We start from the raw sequence: 13554 nt of genomic DNA, 5'->3' as shown, positions 1-13554 counted from the left end.
TCCCATATTCTTAGCTGTCATTTTGCTTCCCGAGACTAACATGATAAGAAGTTTCTAGAAACCCAGTAAACCTCTCCTCTGCTTAGATTTGCCTCCTTAGCAAAACCAGGACTGAAGACCCAACCGTGTCCTCCTGAGAAGGCTGAGAACCAGGACTGGCCCTCCTTGGTCTTACCTGGGAATGGGGCTGGCACAGGTTTCCCTCTCTTCAGGGCAGGTGGCTGCAAGGAAATTTCTAGACCTGAGTCCTTCTCCGCGAAACTTCAGAGGAAACTTTCACCAGGTCTTCTTGGCTTCTCATGTGACCAAGACTTCCATGGGCTGTAGCTTCCTCAGGCTGAGGACCAAGGCTGAAGTAAGGCTCGGAGAAGGATGACCACTTCCTCGTTAAGTCCTGCCCCCAGCTTTATCACTGAAGGAGGGGCCGACCTTTGCCCATGTAATTTGACTCTAGAAATAGTTCTGCATCCTTTATCAAAACCTAACGCTGCCCTTCAGGACGATTAGGTGGGTGTTTCCCTGATAGTTCTTTTCATTCTGTACGTTTTTCATCAGTTTAGCAAACGTTTACTGACCACCTAGTAGAGAACAGCCTTGGCTATGTATTTAATCTTAGCACGGAGAGGTAGGTGTTAGGATTCCTATTTTATGGATGAGGAATCGGACTCCGGAAAGCAACATCTTTTGCTAGTGGTCCCTGTCAGTGGAGCTGACAGCCAAACCCTGGCCCTCCTAGCTTCCCGTTATGTATTTGTTACCCTTCCTCTGTAATTCAAAGATTACATTCAAATGGGACCACTGGAAAAACCTTAAAAACAGGCTTTAACCCCAGCCATAGAAGCCACACAAGTTCATTTTTTCCCCACAGTTTTAAAGATGGAGTTCCCTATGTATATGAAAGAAGAGAGTTAAAAATGATTTCACATTCTACCCAGATTGTTGACTGAAAGAGACATTTATGGCCATACGTGTGATCCTGAAAACTCAGGAGCTGGCCAGGGGAACATGAAGATGAAGAAGTGTGAATGGGGAAAAAGGAATTAAGGCTAATTGCACAAAAATGAAGGAAGAACTGGCCGTTTAAATATTAGGCAAACAGATCCCGGAGAAGCAAATGGACAGGGGTTATGGGATCTTTGGGGACTCAAGAATGTTAACCCAGCAAACTAGTATTTACAGAATATGACATGTGCATGTCAGTCACCTCAAGGGGTAACAAAATACTAAGAATATTTTTTCTTTTTAGAAAAAACTTAGTCGTTTTGGGGCCCTAGCGTGGCTCAGTCAGTTAAGCGTCTGACTCTGGATTTCCACTCAGGTTGTGATCTCAAGGTTGTGAGATGGAGCCCCGCGTGGGGCTCTGAGCTCAGTGGGGAGTCCGCTTGAGCGTCTCACTCCTTCTCCTTCTGCCCTTCTCCTGCTTGACCTGTGCACACACGTGCACTTTCTCTCTCTCTCAATAAATAAAGTCTTAAAAAAAAAACCTTGTTTAAAAAAAAAAATCTATTCATTTGAAACATTTCAAGAACCAACAAATGCCTATCATCAATAACTAAATCAGATAGTAGGGGCTTGAGTTGTTATTGGTTTTCAGAGTTGTATCACTTAGTGACATTGGTCGCAGAAACCATTTACAATCCCACAAGGTCTTGGCAAGGTTAAGTACAAACACAAGAAGGGGAACTTGCACAGGGAGGCAAGCTCATCAAGGATAGAGACCGTCCATTAAGCATTACTTGGCCAACTTCCATACCCAAAAGCTAGCACATAATAGGGAAGGGATTTAGTACATGTTATATATTAAAAATTCAAAAAACAAAAAAACAAAAAAACAAACCCACTGTTCTCCTGATTCTAAAAATACACATAGTGTTATAGAAAACTTGTAAAATGTAAAATAGCATATACATAAATTAAGCCCATCATGATCCCGTCAGTTGGTAAATGTTATTAAAAATTTGGTGTATTTCCTTCTATGACAATAACGTCTAACTACCTCTCGAGCGTCTGCCCTGTCCACTCCCTTCCCTTCGGCACCACTTCCTATTATGCACTTATGGGGAGGCGCCCTGGCCCTGGACAAAATGACCCTTTGCCTGTCTAATCATAGCCAACTGGATGAGAGGCGGATTGCCTATTACCCAAGCCGGGCCAGTTCAATTCCATAAGCCGGAAATTTGGAACTACGTTACTGGGATTCCAGCCAGTCTCTTCTGGGTGTTTTCACTGGGAGGTCATGCTTGGGTCCCACGCAGCAGAGGAGTAAAAGCTGGCAGACAAAGTGATGGAGGAACTAATCAATCAAGAGAGAACTGGGGAGCAATAAGGTCCCGGGGAGTAGGAGACAGTGCTGCCTGGTTCCTCAGAGCTCTCCACTTACCACCTGGGGGTTGGAAGATACCTTTTACCAAAGCATTTTTTTAAAAAATTCAGCTAATTAGAGTGTTTCTTTCAACCAGAAGGATTCCTGAACAAATACAATGTACATGGTTTTACATTGTTAAGATGTTATCATAGCTTTGTGACTCTCTTCTCGTTTCTTTAAGTAGGCTGCGTGCCCAATGGGCTTGAACTCATCACCCTGAGATCAAGAGCCCCGTGCTCTCCCAACTGAGGCAGCCAGGTGCCCCTTCTGACTTGCTTTTTGCATTTAACCTCTATCATAAGGTTATCTCCACACCAACATATTTTGAAATAGAATTTTTAATGGCTGCGTAAGTCCAGGGAATGGAAGCACTAAAATTATTCAGCCAGGCAGCTATTTGCCAAATGTTCTGTTTGTTTTCATGTGTTTGCCACTACAAACGATGTTGCAGAGTATAGTTTTGTCATCTTTGCCCGTATTTTGTATTGTTTCCTGAGGAATGATTCCTAGGAGTTGAATTATAGACGATGGTTTTTTTTTTTAAGATTTTATTTTTTTATTTGACAGAGATCACAAGTAGGTGGAGAGGCAGGCAGAGGGAGAGGGAGAAGCAGGATCTCCGCTGAGCGGAGCGCCCGATTCGGGGCTTGATTCCAGGACCCCAAGATCATGCCCTGAGTCAAAGGCAGAGGCTATAACCCACTGAGCCATCCAGGCGCCCCAATGATGGCTATTTTTGAAATTGTTACATTTATTTTGAGTTTGCCTTAATCTTAGATTCTGGAATTTGTTTAAATTATTATGGGAACTATGTCCAAGGGAAAAATCCCTATGTGTTTGGAGGTATGGATAAGAAGCTCACCCTCAGGAAGACGCTGGGGTTTTTGCCCATCTCTGTAAGTGAGAATCAAGTGAATACCAAATAAGACTTGAAAGTCCAGATGAGCAGACTTCGGAATGGACACCATATTATTCTGGGGCTGACTCTCATCTTTCTTTCAATCTCAATGATGAAACTGGATGAAATGAAGCAACAGAGGAGCACAACTGGTTCAAATGAAACATTTGAGGGGAAAAAAGGAGCAGAGGAGAAGCACCATTTGTTACAAAGTCTATCTGTGGAGGGGTTCAGACTAAAGTACTTCAAAACGTGCCACTTTGGCCCCCAGGAGTATTTTGAGCTGAGAACAATTAAGAAGAAGCCGACACAAGAAAAAGTCTGCCTTCTGCCTGATTAAGAAGGATGATTTTGAACCACAGGAGACTACACCAGACTCTTCCCAGCCTAGAGCTGGCACGAGAGGAATCGACAGAGAAACCTTACTACAACAACTCTAATCTCCCATTAGTTTCGCCATATATTTACCTGCCCACGGTTTGCCATCCCCAAAAGCCCAAAAGCCCTTTTACTTTGCTTTGTCACTTCTGTACAAATTTATTGTCCCCCCTCAGCTTTACTGAGGTGTAACTGACAAATAAAATTGTAATACGTTTAAAATGTACAACATCTTGATTTGATATATGAAACGTATTTGATACATATGAGAGAATCTTCATCACAGAGTTAATTAGCACATTCATCACTTGAGAACACGTTAAGTTCTCTTAAATTTTGATATTACGATACAGTCTTATCAGCCATATAGTCACCATGCTATACATTAGATCCTCAGATCTTACACATCTTATAACAAACTTTGTAACCTTTAACCTCCTCCTATTTCCCCACCCCCAGCTCCTGGCAGCACTCTACACTGTCTCTGTGAGTTTGTTCTTGTGTTTCGGATTCCACATATGAGTGAGGCCATGCAATATTTGTCTTCCTCTGTCTGGCTTATTTCAATTAGCATAATGCCCTCCAGGCTCCTTCATGTTGTCACAAATGGCAAGGTTTCCTTCTCTTTTAAGGCTGAAAATATTTTATGTCTGTTTCTTGAGTTAACTTCACATCGTTTTCCATAGTGTGTGTTCCCAGTTTACGTTCCCACTAGCAGCCCAGGAGAGTTCCCTTCTTCTCCACAGCCTCAAGGGCATTTACTACTTCTCGCCTTTTTGATAAGAGGCAACCTAGCAGGTGTGAGTTGATACTCATCATGGTTTTGATTTGCATTTCCTTGATGATTAGAGAATACAAGCACCTTTTCATGTGCTGATGGCTGGCTGTAACTCTTCCTTGGCAAAATGTCTGCGGAGGTTCTTTGCCCATTTACAAAACTGGCAGTTTCTGTGCCATTAAGTTGTGTGAGTTCCTTGTACAGTTTGGATATTAACCCTTTAGTGGACATTTTCTTTACAAATGTTTTCTCCCACAGCATACACTGACTTTTCATTTTGTTGGTGGTTTCCTTTGCTATGCAGAAGCTTTTTAGTCTGATGTAGTCTCATTTGCTTATTTTTGCTTTTGTTCCCTTTGCTGTTAGTGTCAAATCCAAAAAAATCATCACCAGGACCAATGCCAAAGAGTTTAACTCATGTTTTCTTCTAACAGTTTTACAGTTTCAGGTCTTACGATCAAGTCTTTAATCAATTTTGTTAATTTTTGTGTGTGGTATAAGGTAGGACTCCAGTTTCATTCATCTGCAGAAGATATCCTGTTTTCCTAACACCATTTATTTGAGAGACTATCCTTTCCCTATTGCATATTCTTGGCTGCTTTGATGAAAATTAATGGACCTTATACACATGGGTTTGTTTTTTGTCTTTCTCTTCTGTTCCATGGATCTATGTATTTGTTTTTAATGCCAATACCATACTGATTTGATGACTACAGTCTGTAATATAGTTTGAAATCAGGAAGTGTGTTGCCTCTAGTTTTGTTTTTCTTGCTCAAGATTGATTTAGCTCTTTAGAATTTTGTGTGGATCCTTACAAATTTTAGGATTATTTTCCTATTTCTGTGAAAAATGCCAATGGGATTTTGATAGGGATGGCACTGAATCTGTGTATGACTTTGGGTAGTATGGACATTTTAACAGTATTAATTCTTCCCATCCATGAACATGAATATCTACCCATTTATTTGTGTCTTTTAAAATTTCTTACACCAATGTTTTATAGTTTTCAGGGTATAAATTTTTGTCTCCTTGGTTAAATTCATGCTGAAGTGTTTTATTATTATTATTATTATTATTTTATTAAAAGATTTTATTTATTTGACACACACAGATCACAAGAAGGCAGAGAGGCAGGCAGAGAGAGAGGAAGGGAAGCAGGCTCCTTGCCGAGCAAAGAGCCCGATGTGGGGCTCGATCCCAGGACCCTGGGATCATGACCTGAGCCGAAGGCAGAGGCTTTAACCCACTGAGCCACCCAGGCGCTCTGTGTTTTATTATTTTTGATGCTACTATAAAATGGATACTGTAAATGGGATTGTTTTCTTTTACCATTGGTTCATTGTTAGTATATATAAATGCAACTGATTTTTGTGTATTGTGTTTCGTATCTGAAATTTATTGAATTCATTTAGTAGATCTAACAGGGTTTTTTTGGCGGAGTCTTTAGGGTTATAATATGTCATCTACAAATAGAGATGATTTTATTTCTTCCTTTCTTGTTTGGATATCTTTTACTTCTTTCTCTTGCCCAATTGCTCTGGCTAGGACTTCTAGTATTATGTTGACTAGAAATGGCTAGAGTGGGCATCCTTTTTTTTCTCCTGATCGTAGAGGAAAAGCTTTCAGTTTTCACCACTGAGTATGATGTTAGCTGTGGGTTTGTCATATTTGGTCTTTATTATGTTGAGGTGTGTTCCTTATATAGTCAGTTTCTTGAGAGTTTTTGTCATGAGATGAATTGACTTTAGTCAAATGTTTTCTCTGCATCTACTGAGATGGTCATATGATTTTTATCTTCCATTTTGTTGTATGGAGTGGTCGTATTGATTTGTGAATATTGAACCATCCTTGCATCCCTGGAATAAATCCCACTTGATTATAGTGTATTGGTTCTTTTAATGTATGATTGAATTTGGTTTGCTAATATTTTTTGAGGGTTTTTGCATCTATGTTCATCTGGGATTTTGGTCTTTAATTTTCTTCTCTTGTAGTATTCTTGCCTGGTTTTGGTATCAGGGTAATGTTGATATTATAAAATGAGTTTGGAAGTATTCCCTTGCCTTCTATTTTTTGGGAGACTGAGAAGTATTGGTATTAATTCTTTAAATGTTTAGTATAATTTACCAATGAAGCCATCTTTATTATCTTTGTGGGGAGGTTTTTGAGTACTGATTCAATATCTTTACTAGGGGTTCTTGGTTGTCTCTCAAAAGTTTGTGATGATCTAAGCTTTGTTCTTAGTGGCGCCCAATAGCTGAGGTGTGCCAAAGCCTGTCAGTGTCCCAAAGGGTAGAATCACCTAGATGCTGGCTGATTGGAAGCCAAACCCTTAGGCAGCAGCTGGGAAAGTATGTAATTAGAGTTCTTCCAGTAGAAACTGGGAGGTAGGCTTTTTTGCCTGCTTCCTTTGCACAGGATCTCAGTGTACAGCTGTGATGGTGGGCACCCCTGCATGCATTTAAGAACTTCTTCATTGGTTGCTATAGTCCTGTGGGATCTGTGAATGCAAGCCCCGTTGGCTTTTAGAACCAGGTGATCGGGGGGCCCATCCTTTGGCTGGCATCTGCAAAAGCTGGAGTGCCAGATAAGCTCCTTCCAGGGAGATGCTGGTGATTTGGAGTGGGCTAGAGGGAAAAGGCAGAGGCAAGCTATGTTGGCTATCAGAGCTGGGGGATTTGGCAGCCCATTCCTCAGGTGGCAATCTTAAAAGTTGGGACACTAGATGTGTTGATAAGATCCTTCCAAGGAGATACCAACAATTTGGTTTTACTGTTGGAGTCAGTAGGAGGGAGGAGGCAGGGGAAGTGCCCATCAGCTCTTTCAGGCTCTGGGAAGGATTGCAGTTAGCACTTAGACGTCTGCTAATTAGAAGCAAGACCCTTGGGCAGCAACTTGTAAAGTACAAACTTTCCTGGGTAAGACTCTAAAGTGAGAATTTTTGCCTGTTCCCTCTGCTCAGAGCCCTAGGGGATGGCCACAGCCAGTGCTTACATGCCTATTAATAATGGCTTCTTTGTTTGCTATAGTTGTGGAGATGTATTGTTCTTCTGTTAAGATGCTATATAAGTCCCAAGTTCTAGCCACCCCTTTGAGTTACTCATCACTGAATTTCTCCCATGTGTATGTAAGTTGTATGTGTTAATAAACTTATATTTGTTTTTCTGTTGTTAATCTGCCTTTGTCTAATTTGCAGGGTCCCAGGTGAAGTTTTCACCCTCCTCTAAGTTATGGTTAGAATGTATGAGTAAGTTGTAAGTTGTGGTTAGAGTTATAATATGTCATCTACAAATAAAGATGTGGTAAGTTGTGGTTAGAATGTATGAGTGAAGACAAAATAAAGGAATTAAAGTGATAGTCTTGGGGAGTTGTTATAACCAGAAGGAAGATGGATGGTGGTTACAGAGATCGCACTGGCACAGAAGCAGAGTTTAATTGTGACAGCAGACTTAAACTAACTTGACTTTCACTAAACATTCCCAACAAACAAAGAGAACCTTGTACTTGATGCTAATGTCATCTCTAAAGTCAAAGGAAGCAATGGTGATAAATTTTGCCTACACTCGAATGTTATGCGTGGGAGAGAAGAACTGGTTAGTCTACTAAAAGCAATGGGAAACTTGGGAGAAAGAATTAATGTTGACCCTGGTGTAGAATTTAGTGATCATGAAGATAGAATTCTGGTCTAGCCAAGCCTGCCTTGTAGACTAAAGATAGGCATGCTTTCATGGCCACAGGCTCCAACAGGCATCACGGTGGCATCTGTAATTTACTGAACTTTTATCAGTGATTAACTCAGCTATGTAATAATTACTAGTTATGCCCATCTTACAGATGGGGAATTTGAAGCACAAAGAAACTGAGTAAAATTGCCCAACATAACACAATCAAAAGTGGCGAAGTTGGAATTTGAGGGAGCCTAGGTGGCCAGGCTTCAGAGTTCAGGAACCTAACCACTGAAACTGACTGTCTTCTTCATACTTACTGTATAGACCTATCCCTGATCACTGATGTTTTTCAATTACCTTTTTAATATTTTTTTAAATATTTTGTTTATTTATTTGAGAGAGGGAGGAGGAGAAATAGACTCCCATCCAAGCAGAAAACCCTATGTGGGGCTTGATCCTAGGACCCTGAGATCATGACCTGAGCTGAAGGTAGATGCTTAACCGACTGAGCCATCCAGGCTCTCCCTCTTTTTTTATTTTTATTTTTTAATTTTTTAAATTTTTTTTATTTTCTTGAATCACTTTTACTGCTGTTGAGCTGTATGGGGAAAAACAAGAAGATTTTGAAATTGACCAAAAGATATTATTGCATATCTTTTCAGTGGAATGCTGGAGCCCTTGGAGATTTTTTTTTTTTAAGATTTTATTTATTCATTTGACAGACAGAGAACACAAGTAGGCAGAGAGGCAGGCAGAGAGCGAGGAGGAAGCAGGCTCCCTGCTGAGCAGAGAGCCTGATGTGGGGCTTGATCCCAGGACCCTGGGATCATGACCTGAGCCGAAAGCAGAGGCTTTAACCCACTGAGCCACCCAGGTGCCCCGCCCTTGGAGATTTTTTTGATTTTATATCTATGTGCACCTTTGCGGGCTTTCCATCAATTGGGTTATTTTACAACTCAGTAAGACCAAAGCTGACTTAAGACTGATAGTAACAGCAAAGTGTTCTTTCCATTAAAATGCAGATGGTTTCCCAGAGGAATGGGGCTCTTGATTGTCCGAGGGTATTGACCTGTTTTTCCAGTTTGCCTCTGTTTGTCATTGATTCCAGTATTCCTTAGCTGACTATAAATGGGGCACAGTTTGAGTTCTCCCTTGAACTGGTTGTAATATTATATCAGTTCCACCCTCCATTAATAAGGTAAATACAATATTTGACATGTTCTTTTTTATTATGTAGGAGTTGACAAAGGTTCTCTTTGACCATAATCTAACCAGACTCATTCTGAGCTCTTTATTGACTAAGCCTCCACCTTGGCCCGTAAAGACTTGAATGGAGCTCTAACATAATTTCCAAGAGCACATGGCCTCATCCGTACCCTACAGTGGCCTAGCTAAGCTCCCTTAGTGTGCTTGCCCAGCAAACTCAAGAATCACAAAAGAACTTACTGTTTTTTCCAGCCAACACCTGAGCACAGGGCCCCTGTCTGCTGTCTCTGTGGGAGGGTTAGAGCCCAACCAACCCAGATGGTTTTGCATGGACCCAGCTCTCAGTCTGTTTTGAAATTTTTCACTCTCTGCAGCTCACTGGCTCTCATTCTCCCTTTGAAATACCCATTCATCCCTGAGCAAATCCAAGTTTAGTACAGCTCACACTGGACTCTTTTCCCCATGGCAGTAGTATTCTACTGTTTACAAGCTGTCCTTACCACTTTACCCAGGTTTTTTTTTTTTTTTTTTTTTACCTTGGAAGAAATTATCTCCTAACATTGGTTAAATCAATTCATTCTCTGCACCTCATGTTTCCGTCAGACTCTTCTTTGATTGTCTAATTCATTGAGAGGCATTTGGATAGAGATCTCAAGGTGTTAGCATTGACTGTTTTTAACAGATTTATTGACCCATTTAGAAATAAGACAGTATCATAAGGGCTCTGGCTGTATAGGCTAATAGGTTGGAGCTGAATCCTGATTCTGCCTCTTATTAGGTAGGAAGTAGAAGGGAGTCATCTGGAGAAGGAAGCCAAGACAAGACATTTGATTCTGAGGCTGAATGGAAGTTCTTGCATGAGCTCTCACTTTAAAAGAACACATGCAAAAGGTACCCAAAGGAGTTATTGTTAAAAAGCTACTCTGTCACTTGTTAAAATGACAAGGTAGACAATATTCAGGACTAGGTAGAGGGACCCTGCGTTGAGGTTTTGCAGTAGGAGAGGGGGACTGGGCTTAGCTTTGAATCTGGCTGGGAATAGTGGGACTTCCTAGCCAAGGAGCAGGGTGGAGGGGTCAGTGGATAGAAAATTGCAAGAAGAAGAATCAGGGATAAGGAGGGGAATCTGGCTAAACCAACCTGATAGGATTCTTGCTGGAGGCAGGCCAGGGTGGCCAGACGTTCCCTGGGGCATGGTTGGAAATGAAGGATCTGGTCAGATATCAAGGGTGGGGGATTCTGGCTAAACCAACTTGGCAGGATTCTTGTAAAACTGGGCTCTTGGGGAACATGCCCAAGGATGGGGCCTCTTTGGGCCAGAGGAGCCTGGCTGGGGTTCAGTCAAGAACAGAATCTTTGTCAGTGGCTAGGACAAAAAGCAAATACAAAGGAGTGGTATAGGCCTGGAGTGCCAGCCTGCCCTGAAGTTCTTGAAAATATTTATGACAAAAGTTGGGGCACCTGAGTGGTTCAGTCAGCTAAGTGTCTGCCTTCAGCTCAGGTCAAGATCCCAGGGTCCTGGGATTGAGCCCCATATCAGGCTCCCTGCTCAACGGGAAACCTGCCTCTCCTTCTGCTACTCTCTCTGTGTTCCCTCTCTCAGTGTGTGTGTCTCTCTCTCTCTGTCAAATAAATAAATAAAAATCTTCAAAAGAAAAAAAAAATCCTACACCACAGTAGTAAACAGATGATTTACGAACTGTTAGAATGCGGGGTTCCGAGTGTTCACTGAGAGTTGGTCATGGCCAACTCATCCCATCTCCCGTGGGTCAGGGGTTGTGTTTGGTAAAGTGCCCGCTCACTCAGGCAAGGATTTTGATAAAGATTGTCGTGAGATGCATGTGAACAAGTTGGAGAATTGCAGTCTAGAATGCTGCAATCACAAAACTTTCTGGGTTTATTTCTACTCATTTCCACTCCAAGTGTGTGCTGATGGAATGAAGGGTCTGAGCTCTCTGGATTGTTTTCTTTCCCATCTCCTTTATTCCCTTGGTGTGTGAGCTCGGGCAAACTGCTGCACTTCTCTGGCCTTTCTATACGATATGTAAAAAATGCCTCCCTCTCTGTATGACTACATGGGTAATTGGTTTATATGTGTCTGGAGGGATGGGATTTCCCTCTGAGTTATGTCCTTGATTCTGTTTGACATTTCTTTGTGATCGACTTAGATAATGGTAAGCTTATGGACAATGCAAAGAGGTGAGAAAGCATATGGATGAGTTCTGGCTCCAGAATTGGACAATCCTGGATATGAACCTTGGGTCCGTCACTTCCTAACTGGGCGTCGAGTAAGGTTCCTAACTTCACTAGCCTTGATTTTCTGTCCCCTTAAATGGGAATAGCAGTAACAACAGTCATAAAAGACTTCATGTAAAGATTAAATGATCATAGAAGATACCATCAGAAAAACATTCAGTTAAGGAATGCTCCATTGACCCGTAGCCATTCATGTTATATTATTACTAAGCTGGGAGAGAGAACGTCGGCTAACATATGGTGTTTCAGAATTATGTCGGGTGAAACTATGAGCTAAGACCTAGTCTATCATAGGGCTTAAAGGAAAACCCAGCGTTTGGGATAACTAACCAACTGTGCGGAAGCAGAATGGGACTGACCTGGTTTGGGAGCACCTGCTGTTCAAAGTGTTTTAGGGGCTTTAGGGAACTGCCCACTCAGCATGAATCACTGAAGTGCCACGGCTGCCGAGAAAGCTGGTGTTGTCTTAGGCCGAGTAATGGGAATGCGTGAGGAGAGACAGTGTCATAGACCTCTCCCCCCGTGAGGCAGAGCATGCCTACAGGGCTGCGCCCCATTCTGCTCTTGTTGTTTTTATTGGAAAAGTAAAGCAGAAGCCAGATTCCCTAAGTTCAAATCCCGGCTTTGCTGTAAAACTTGCTCAAGGAACTTTGGGCAAGGTATTTAATCTCTCGGTGCCTCTGTTTTCTCATCTGTAAAATGGGAAGGATCAAATTTGTACTTATCTCAGAGGGTTGTTCTGAGGATTCAGTGGGATGTAAGTGTAAATATATGATGCTTCCAAAGGCGTCTGGCTCATAGCAAGTGCTATTCTAAGAAGGACATTGTCAGTGTCCCAAAATGACATGGTCAGGATGGTGAAGGGTGCTGTATCAGTGTGACAGGAAGAACAGTGAAGGAAGGATCCTCCTCTTATCCCCCTCCGCCACCTGTTCCAAACACTCACACCACTCCCTTAATATGAGCAGGGATCATACTTTTGGATTCTTGCCTGAGTTGGAATGTTCTGACTCAGACCTTTGGGGTCTCTATCACTACACACTAGAGATCATTTAGTTTATCTTATTTTATCTTATTTTATTTTTTATATATATTTTAAAGATGTTTATTTATTTATATGACAGAGAGAGACACAGCAAGAGAGGGAACACAAGCAGGGGGAGTGGGAGAGGGAGAAGCAAGCTTCCTGCTGAGCAGGGAGCCCGACGTGGGGCTCCATCCCAGGACCCTGGGATCATGACCTGAACCGAAGGCAGACGCTTTGCGCCTGAGCCACCCAGGTGCCCCTAGGGCCCTCATTTTAAATATGCTCAAGATCAAGTAGGAAATTAAGGACCAGGGTCCTCCAGCCCATGTCCTCTGTTCAGTTCACTCCCCACCTGCCTCCTTCCGTGCATTTGCTTGCCAAAATCTTTCAAGTCTCAGCTCAAATCCCACTTCTTAGAGGCCTCTTCAGATCCCCCAATGAGAACTAGTCTACGCTTTCCCCAGAGCTACACCATAGCAAGTTCTGAACATTTTTAAATGATACTTACCAGTCTTCTTTGTTTTAGAGTTCATTATCCATGCTTCTGTGTTCATCTTGTTGACCTGAAGAGCAAAGAGACAACTTACTCAGCATGGGCCCTGAGCTCTGCTCACATCAAGACCATCAGGAAATGCTCATCAACTTAGTCATTAAGGTTGTGTAATGTGGACCATTTATCCTAGAAGGGTGACGATTTAAGGAGAATGGAACTCGGTCTCAGGGGGAGGGAGGATTAGATTTAACTACTTAGCCCCGGAGAGCAGAATGAGGACTGGGGGCTGGGAGTCACCAGAGGGCAGATATGATCCAGCTGATTGGAGAGAATTCTGCACATGACAGTGCTTTAACGAGGACATGGGAGTCTCATGAGAAGTGAGAGCCCATCAGTGAACTTATTCAAAGAGAGGGATCCCACTGTCAGGGATGCAGTAGGCAGGAATATAGGCTACATCCCTGAGTTTCCTTGTTAGCTAGCTGCGT

At 42.2% G+C, this 13554-nt stretch overlaps 1 protein-coding gene across 5 annotated transcripts in view; it reads right to left on the bottom strand.

Annotated features, from left to right (window-relative positions):
• Positions 1–13554, bottom strand: part of BCL2L14 (BCL2 like 14) — a 51886-nt gene that overhangs the window by 19929 nt on the left and 18403 nt on the right. For 2 of the 5 annotated variants that reach the window (XM_032347327.1, XM_032347325.1), the window contains exons 2-3: positions 13082–13136; positions 176–331 (exon numbers count right to left, since the gene is read on the bottom strand). The gene's annotated coding sequence lies outside the window, so the exon portion shown is untranslated. The remainder of the gene's footprint in view (positions 1–175; positions 332–13081; positions 13137–13554) is intronic. The other 3 variants (XM_032347329.1, XM_032347328.1, XM_032347326.1) reach the window with 2 other exon arrangements.

This window comes from Mustela erminea, chromosome 6 (assembly GCF_009829155.1).
Source record: "Mustela erminea isolate mMusErm1 chromosome 6, mMusErm1.Pri, whole genome shotgun sequence".
Taxonomy (NCBI): domain Eukaryota; kingdom Metazoa; phylum Chordata; class Mammalia; order Carnivora; family Mustelidae; genus Mustela; species Mustela erminea.
The sequence above is the reverse complement of the archived record's forward strand: the minus strand, read 5'-3'. Positions and strand labels throughout refer to the sequence as shown.